Genomic DNA, 9,064 nt, shown 5'->3' with positions numbered 1-9,064 from the left:
AGCAGCAACCGTTTTGATAATCGATTAATCAGGTTGAGTCATCAAAAAGTCACATTCTCTGATTCCAGCTTGTTAAATGTGAATATTTTCTGACTTATTTCCTCTTCTGTGACAGTAAACTGAATATATTTGGGTTTGTTGACAGAACGAGACACCTGAAGACGTCATCTTAAACATTTTTCACCATTTTCTGACATTTTATAGACCAAAAAAAATCGATTTATCACAAAAATACTCATCAGGCGGTTTCATTATTCTGTCGTTACCCATGATGGTTTAAATTACCCCCCCAAAAAAGATTCATCCCCCTCATAATATTATATATATTATATATTATATACAGCATATCAGTCTGTTGAGTATTTGCAGCGTCTGTCACGAACATATCAGTGAAACTCTGGAACAAACACACAGCGAGCCGAGGACGTTCAGCTCCTCCTGTTAAAGCCATGTTCGTCCTCCGCCGCCACCCGCCGGCTGTTTTTATACCGCGGGGAGGTGAAACGACGATGAAGGAAACGTGAAGGATGTCATTTCTGTCAAAGTGATTTTAAGCTTTTTAGATTTTTTTTAGCGTCACGGTGGTCAAGAGTGCAGCTTCGTGTATTTATTCTGTTCCTAAAAGCACTCTGAGCCGCCGTCCGTGTGCTCGTTAAAAGCTTCGGAGGGCATTTCGGGGTCTCGTTTAGTCGTTAAGCCGGAGGTTTCAGGACGAGTCTTGATCTTTTAATGACTGCCTCCCCCCCGATCCAAACGGCACACTTGTTTGTCGACTTTGTTTTTTTTTTTGGTTTTTTTTTTACCACATCCTTCACACGGGCGGGCCCTCTTCACCTCCCTCTCACCCCGTCACTCACCCATCAGAGTTAGATTTTCATTTTTACTCTCTGGAGGCTTAATCTGACACACACAAACACACACACACACACACACACACACACACGTCATGTCATCACACACTACTTTCTGTTTCTCCGTCCAGACAGCGGGTGTCAGCGCTGGGATGACAAATTATTTGGGGGTCATTTTGAACGCACTACTCCCATCATCCTCTCCTCACTTCATCTCACACACACACACATCAATCATCCACTCTGTCACGAGTCTGAGCGTCGGTATACTTGGTGGCAGAGTGAACATTAATCCCCCCCGAGTGTAAACACTTTGACTGTTAAGACTGTTGTACCCTGAGCTTCGAACAAAAAGAAACATAAATCTCGACCGCGCGTCGACGACCTCGCTCAGACAGAATCGGGCGGCGCTGCGACGAAAAGCACTCTTCCCATTCATTTCAACGAAGGGCGGTGTGTTCAGGCTGAGGCATGATGTCACGATGCGGTGGCCAATCAAGTAAGCTGACTATCAGAAGTGGAACACGTCACATCAGATGCTGAAATGACGGTTTGAATGTTTCTTGAGTAACGACGTCCACAGCGCTTTTATTCTGACGTGATTGAGTTTCACATAATATATAGATCCAGAGAAATTAATATTAACAAACAAAAAACTTGATAAAAGTGACGATAAAAACATAAATGAACACAGACGAGTCAGTCGAGTCATGCTGCGAGACTCGACTCGACTCGACACACAAACGGTTTTTAACGACCGACTCTCCCACAGCGCCGCACAGTCCTGCAGCTGATCGGCGCCGCGGCCCGGTTCTGTCTGAGCGAGCCTGTTTTCTGCGACGGGACCGGTCACATGAAGCCCTGAACACTAGGGGTCGCTGTAATCACCAAACGGAAAAGACAATCGTGCTGAGAACTAGTTTAAGACCCTGCATCCCCCCGAGAGAAGCGACACTTTGCTCCTGTACAATGATGTTTAGAAGTCTCACTCACTTTCCAGTGTTAATGTGTGCTGGTGACAGTCTGTTTTTAATTGTTCTCTGAGAATTGATATTATTATTATTATTATTATTATTATTATTATCATCATCGTCGTCGTCGCAGCAGCTCTCGCTGACGGTCGCTGTCATGATGACGTAGAAAATCTGCGTTTATTTTATTTTTTGTGTAGGTTTTAGTCATCTTGTTTTATTTGGAATTTTATTTTATTTTGTGATATTAAAAATATTCTATAAATATATATTTTTCGTTTTTTCGGGATTTGTTTTTCCTTTTTATTTTTCTTTTCTTTTCTTTCTTCAGCAAAAGGGTGTTACTAATGTTGCACGATTTTTAAAATGACATGAAGCAAAAAAAAATAAGAATAAACGAAACACAAGCGTAGTGATATTTTTAGAACACGTGTGGCTGCGGGACGGAGGCGCCGAACGACACAGAGAGAGAATTTAAAAAAACAAACTTCTTTGCTTCGATGCTGCAACTTTTGAGTCCAATGTACAAAAAGAAAAACCTCTTGAGTCCCACACACAAGCTAACATGGAGGGAGGGACGGCGTTAGGGGGGGCGGGGCGGTCGAGCGTGACACGTCTAACTTATTTCTGACCAGACACGATGATGTCAATGCATGGGCGTTTAAAAAAAAAAAACACAAAAACAAAAAAAAAAACAAACAACAAGCGACGAGTGAATCATGTTATAGGAAAAATACAAATGTAATATCAACACAAATATACATCACACAGTTTAAGAAAAATGACAAAAAAAAAAAAACTGAAGAAAAAAGTTTAAAATAAATTATAGCTAATATATTGTGTTCGGCTAGTCTGCTTTTTTGTTGTAAAGATACATTTTTTTTGTTGTTTTTTGGAGAATGATATACAATTTGTGTATATTTTCATAAATAAAGTATGCACTGATATGTTATTACAAATTCTATACTGCTTTTACAAAAAAAAGTGTTTGTTATTGTACCAAAGTATCCATTGGTCCCCTCTTCCCCGCCTCCCCTTTTTGCGTATGTTTTACCGTATTTTATATATTAAATAGACAAGTTGACCTACAGAATCGTCTGACTGGGTGTCTTTTTATTGGCTGTGTGTGTGTGTGTGTTGATGTGGCCGCAGTTCCACGCTGTCGCCACTAGATGGAGCTGCCATGTTTAGTTATCGGTGCTTCTGTGTTGCAGGACACACAGGAAGCAGCCGAGGAGTCGACATGATTCTTTTATCTGATTGATTAAGTTGTTTTTTTTTATGATTTATTAGTTTGTGAAGAAGAAAAACAACAAATCAAATCACAGGAGAGTTTGTTTTAAAGTTACAGAGGTACTTGTACTTCACTATTTAGAGCTTTATCCACTCCACCACATTTTGTAGACAAACATAGTAGTTTCTACTCAACTACATGTATGTTATAACTTTAGTTACAAGTTACTTTGCAGATTACAATGCTGCATTTTGACATTAATTTATCATCAGTTGCTTAAAAACTAAAATTAAAAGTTAAATTGCTGAGTATTGACCAAACAACATACATAAATATACTGCATGTTTATGTGTAACTACTCTTGTACTTTTGATATCAGATACATCAAGACTTTTACTCGAGTACTTTTCATGTGGGTGACCTTCAGTTTCACCTAAGTAATATTTTAACACAATATCTTTACTTATTAGTATTTTATACTGTTTTATACACATTTTGAAAGCAGATATAATATATTTTTTACTCCACTTCATTTATTTGATAACTTTAGTTACTAGTTACTTTGCAGATTACATGATATCACATTTAATTGATCGGCATTCAGATAAAATAAATAAATAAATAGATAAACACTGATTCTGATATTTATAATAATTCTGAAAGTCTGATCCAATAATTACATGTAAATAAATTATACTTAACATAAAAAATACCTAACTTATACTTTTTTATACTTCACTACATTTTATATCAGATACTTTCAGACATTTACTCGAGTACTTCTCATATAGATGACTTTCACTTTTACCAAAGTAATATTAACTCGATATCTTTACTTTTTACTCGTATATGACTTGTGGATCCTTCACTTCACTGTACTTGAGTATTTGTATACTTCCACCACATTCTGAAGGCAAATATTATACTTTTTACTCCACTTAAGTTACTAGTTACTTTGCAGATTACATGACATCACATGTAGTTTATCAGATATTTAGAATAATTCTGAAAGTCTGATCCAATAATCGTCCAGGCAACACATATTTTAAAGTACATGTAAATAAATAAATACTTAACTTATACTTTTTATACTTGACTACATGTTATATCAGATACTTTTACTCGAGTACTATGCGTGTGAGTGACTTGGGGTGTTTTTTGCATCACTGGTTGATTCTGTGTTTCTAACTTCACACTGAGTGTTTGATGCTGCAGGTGAGTCACTTTGTAAAACACCTTAACTTGATATTTTAAAATGTTTAAAAGCTTCTCTTGAACATGTGAGACGTCGGAGGAAAAGTACACTTTGTTTATTTAATCTTGTGTTTAAGATTCAAACCTCACGTTGGATTTTCATGGCGACCGCTTTGCAAACAGTTTGAAGTCTCCGGTGAACTAAATCGACGAGATGTGAAGAGATCAATGATCGACTTCATGACTCGGCGGATTTACATGTTCACTGCTCAGCTGCTGCTCGACCTTTGAGCCACTTTAAGTGCAGATCAATGAAACTGGATACTTAACTGATTGATTGAGATGAAGGCTGTTCTTCTTCCTCCTCTTCCTCTTTCATGTTCTGAGATGAGGTCAGAGGTCAGGACAGACGCTGAGGGTCAAACCTGTGAATCTTGGATGTTTCAACAATCAAAATAAAGGAATAGTGACACAAAGGTGAGTTCAGGAGAGTTTGTATCATGCTCACTGAATCCAGAGAACACAGGGAGTTTATAAACGTGCTATATTGTTGTTTCACAGCTTTTTAATTCTAACAAGCTCGTCTTCAGATAAATCACAAGAAAGCAAACTGCCTAATTATCTCCACGTAACAAGCGATTTTTCCTTCATCTCACCATCAGGCGTCAAAACTCTGAAATCACACAACAGTTATTTAGTGAGAAACAGCTTTACAGCGAGCGACGACTGTGAAGTTTCATCGTGTGATCACAGCAGAAACATCGTATGTCGACTTTAAAGATCCTCAGGAGAAATTACCTCAAAGACTCTTATACGTGTCGAGTGTGTTAAAGTCTGTTTGGTCTATTTTTATCTTCACTGAACGGTTACAAAGGCGACAGTGAGTGAGCGCTAACAGCTTACTTTGGCAAAACGGCTCACATTTAGATTTCAAGAGGGCGTTTGTGGCAGTGAGTAGAGCACATACCTCCACTGACAGTCCTGTTCAACTGTGAGAGATTAGCAAAAATGTCGACCTAAGTCACAATGTTGAGGAAATCTGTCCCCTTTATCTGGATCTGCACCGGAACTTAGCGGGATCTATTCTGGACCACGACCCGTCATGTGTGCAAGTTTGGTGGAAATCTGTTCAGCAGTTTTCGTGTCACCTTGATAACAAACCAACAAAAACAACCGAAAATTTCGACGTCCTGGTCAAGGTAGGTCTAAAACCTTCTACTCTACTTTATGTATCACACAGCTGTAATTAACGTCTTCATTGATTACAACAGGGGGTCAACAACCTCTCTGATTTAGGTTTAATTTAATTACCACATCAAAATCTGGACATGTAATTTTATCACATCAATACGGCAATTTAAAAAAACATGTTTCTCCCATAATCAGGACAATAAGACTATTTATCACACGGCTCTTCTTCTTCAGCGGTCAATTATTTTCGTATAATTGACCGCTGCTAAGCATATTTGACCGTCGTCAAGGAAAGTGTCCTTTTTGCCTCTGATTCACGAATTTCGTATCACTCCGCGCTCTAAAATCTTTGCTCTGCAAGTAGTCCGGTCACTTTTCACCCCAGCGTCTTCGGTCGCTAATCGACGTCAGCTGATCTGTAGTCTACTTCATATAACTTTAATATTCTTGGAAAATACGGTGATTTCAACTCTCGGCAAAAGGCTGAGTCGTCGTCACCGGTCAAGAAAAGAAAAAGAGAGGAAAGCAGCAAAGAGGGAGAAGTGATACGGCGTTGGTTTGGCGAACTATATTTCTCTGCTGAAAAACACTATGAACGGTAACAAATAGATTGTACGAAGACACCCTGTGTGAAGTTTTCTTTAGTGTTGGCAAGTAACCGTGTAATAAGCAGGATAATGTATAGAACGGCGGTCACTATCAGGGAAAATAAGTCCCTTCAGGACGAATCAGAACCCTCTGATTTTCCTGATACATTATCCCTCACATAGCTGTATAGACTTAATATAATCAAACAGCTGTTGATAACAGTAGCTGTGAGAGAAGTCATGCTAACATTTTTTAGCATAGCAGCTACAGTAAAATCTTTTTACGGGCAGCAAGCCGCCATTTTGGCTGTTGTTTTTGCAGCTAGATCCACTGATTTAGACAGAAGGAGGTATACTAGGGGTCTGTTTTGGTCCGCCTCGGAGGGTACACTTATTTCCACCTCCATTGCTGTAAATCCGAGCCATCGATGTGCCGGCAATTGCGTGAGATGGATGGAGGTGTCAATGACCTGCACTGTTGTGTGACCCACAGCCGGGGAGTTTTAAAACCAGGAAACAGCTGATCACAGCAGTCAGTCCATCACTTCATCCGCTGACGTCAAGATGAGCAACTGGACAGCCGCTGAGATCCAGGAGATGCTAGCCGTCACAGCCGGGAGAATCGTCAATAACCAGATCACAGAGACTGTGAGAGAGAGGAGATTAGTCTACGTGATCCAAAAACGCACAGTGCATCAGACCACAGTGTCTCTTGTTCTCCCGCCATTGTTGTTTAGAAACTGACACTAATATCACGGGGCGAAATATTCTTCCGACACATATGTTGTATGTTACTGTTCACTTCATGCTTCACGTCACATCACATGTTTACACCTACTCCAGTGGCAGCTTTTCTGAAAAAAAAGGAACATTACACCTCCCTTTCACACAGACAAGACAGCAGATTGCAGCTTTTACTTTCTAACTGTTTTTATGTTTATTAGTTGTTGCTGTTTTAAATCACGTCTCAGCTGCTTCAGGTGTTCTACAGAATCCTGCAACGCTGTTTTACTGTGAAGCTCCAGAACTGTTCTGTGGACGACGACACTTCACCTGACTCGTGTGTGTTTCTGTTTGTCTCCAGGCAGCAGCAGAATATCACACCCACTGTAGAGCTGTTCTGGTGATGGTCAGTAGATTTTGGCTTTTGTTCACCAGAACCCAGCCAGGACCGACTGAGCTGACCGTCAGCTGCCACCATCAGCTGGTTTGTCGGCAGCAGCCGTCGGACAGACACACACACTCCTGAGCTCAACAGGCCGCTAATAATAACCACACACACCCTCAGGCGGCTCAGTCAGACGTCCAACCGGACGGTCCGGGCATTGTCCGTCCAACAGTCACTCTTTTTCCTGCCGCTGAGCCGTTTCACTGACACTAATCTGATCTTTGTGAGGGTGAAACACTCGTGTGTGTGTGTGTGTTTCCAGTTTGTCATCATGTGTTTGTATCTAAAGGAAGTTTTGATTGCGTGTTAACATTCATAGTTTCTGTGTTGTGAATATGTTTTGTGGCTGATGAGAGACAGAGAAGTGGAGGTCCGGCTGTGAGTCATCCTCTTCCTCTCTGCTGCTCTGTGTGGTTCTGGGTGTGGCCCGCTAACTTCGTTTTCCAGACACTGATCCGATTAAAGCGTGGGCATCTGCAGGCAGGAGAGGAAGTGACCCCCCCTCCCCCTCCCCCCTCGCCTCGCCTCGCCTCGGCCCACATCGCAGTTAAAACAGAATCAGTCACGCTGAGAAACGACTGTCATTATATTATTAGTGATTATAATACAGGGAAGATTCTCCTGGAGTTTAATCCACCAGTTAAAGAACCGATTCATGGAAAGAAAACAGACTCAGCTGAGGTTTTCTGAGACGTCCTCACATCAGGAAGGCTGTTTGGATAGTTAACGTCCTGACTGATGTACAGCTGCTTCACGTCAGACTGTTTGCTTCTGTTGTTTCAGTGGAAGAAAAAGACCTCAGACCTTTTTTTTTTGCACAAACAAAACCGTCATTATTCTCTGATTATGTGCCCAGATCTGTTTTATCAACATGTCTCTGAGTATTTTGGATGTTTGTTATTATTCAGGGCAGTTTGGATGATTAACCACGCCGACTGGTCAGCCTGTCGGTGTGCACGGTGTATAAATCCAGGCGAGGGTTTCATACTGTGTGTTTATTAAACTCGTGTGTGCAGGTGTTACCTTCTTGTCATGTTTTCCTGATAGTGTGTATTTCCAGCTTCTCCCAGTTTCATCACACAACACACTGATGCAGTTTTGAGGGCATGCTGTCTGCAGGGATGTCCACTAATGTGTCTTTAATCATCTGTCGGTTATTTATTAATTCGTCCTTTTCACTAATTTGCTTGTAAAACACGAGAAAATGAGTCCACTGAACAATCTGTGTCGTTTGGTTTCAGTCTCTTCCACACTCGCCGTTATCTCGTCCTCCAAAACTCTGATTTTCTCCTCTGGTTCCGTCTCTATTCCTGACTGAACAATCATTTATGCTGCCAGGTTCTGTTGCTTTTTAAGTTGATCTGGTATTTATAGATCACAGGTGTGTAGGTCACGAATAGGATTCTTAGAAGCTGCTCATGATCATCATTTTGTCATGAAAGCACACGGCTAAAATGATCTAAAGGTTGAGTTTAGCGTCCTTTTGCAGAGAGTCCATCAGGTTGTGGATCGTCGGTCTGAAAACTGCTCTGCGGTTTGAAACCAGCAGTCAGCGTTCTCCTGATTTCTGACAGCGAGCGAGAATCTGAATCGGTCATATTGATGAAAACAGATGACCTGCAGCTGTCAGCAGCAGATTGCACACCGCAGTGCAACTTCTGTTCTATTTTGATACGAGCCTGTGACTGATGACTTGATAGACGGAGATAGACGCTGGTGTTGAGGCGGGGGAGGGGAGATGTGACACAGCTGAAATAGTTGCCAGAAGTCGGACATAGTTGGAAACAAGTCGACGCATCGTGGATCACCTGTCGGACAGAGATCTGCTGCTAATGACCCGCAGAGGAACCATTCTGGATTTCACCTGT

The 9,064-nt window shown here is 41.0% G+C and overlaps 1 protein-coding gene across 12 annotated transcripts in view; it reads left to right on the top strand.

The window, feature by feature from the left end:
• The window catches only part of mef2d (myocyte enhancer factor 2d), a 112,965-nt gene extending 110,050 nt beyond the window's left edge, over positions 1 to 2,915 (top strand). For all 12 annotated transcript variants that reach the window (XM_030395230.1, XM_030395229.1, XM_030395227.1 and 9 more), the window contains one exon: positions 1 to 2,915. This exon is cut by the window's left edge. The gene's annotated coding sequence lies outside the window, so the exon portion shown is untranslated.
• The last annotated feature ends 6,149 nt before the right edge of the window (positions 2,916 to 9,064 follow it).

This window comes from Sparus aurata, chromosome 17 (assembly GCF_900880675.1).
Source record: "Sparus aurata chromosome 17, fSpaAur1.1, whole genome shotgun sequence".
In the NCBI taxonomy this organism is placed as follows: Eukaryota; Metazoa; Chordata; class Actinopteri; order Spariformes; family Sparidae; genus Sparus; species Sparus aurata.
This window is presented reverse-complemented; position numbering and strand designations above follow the sequence as displayed.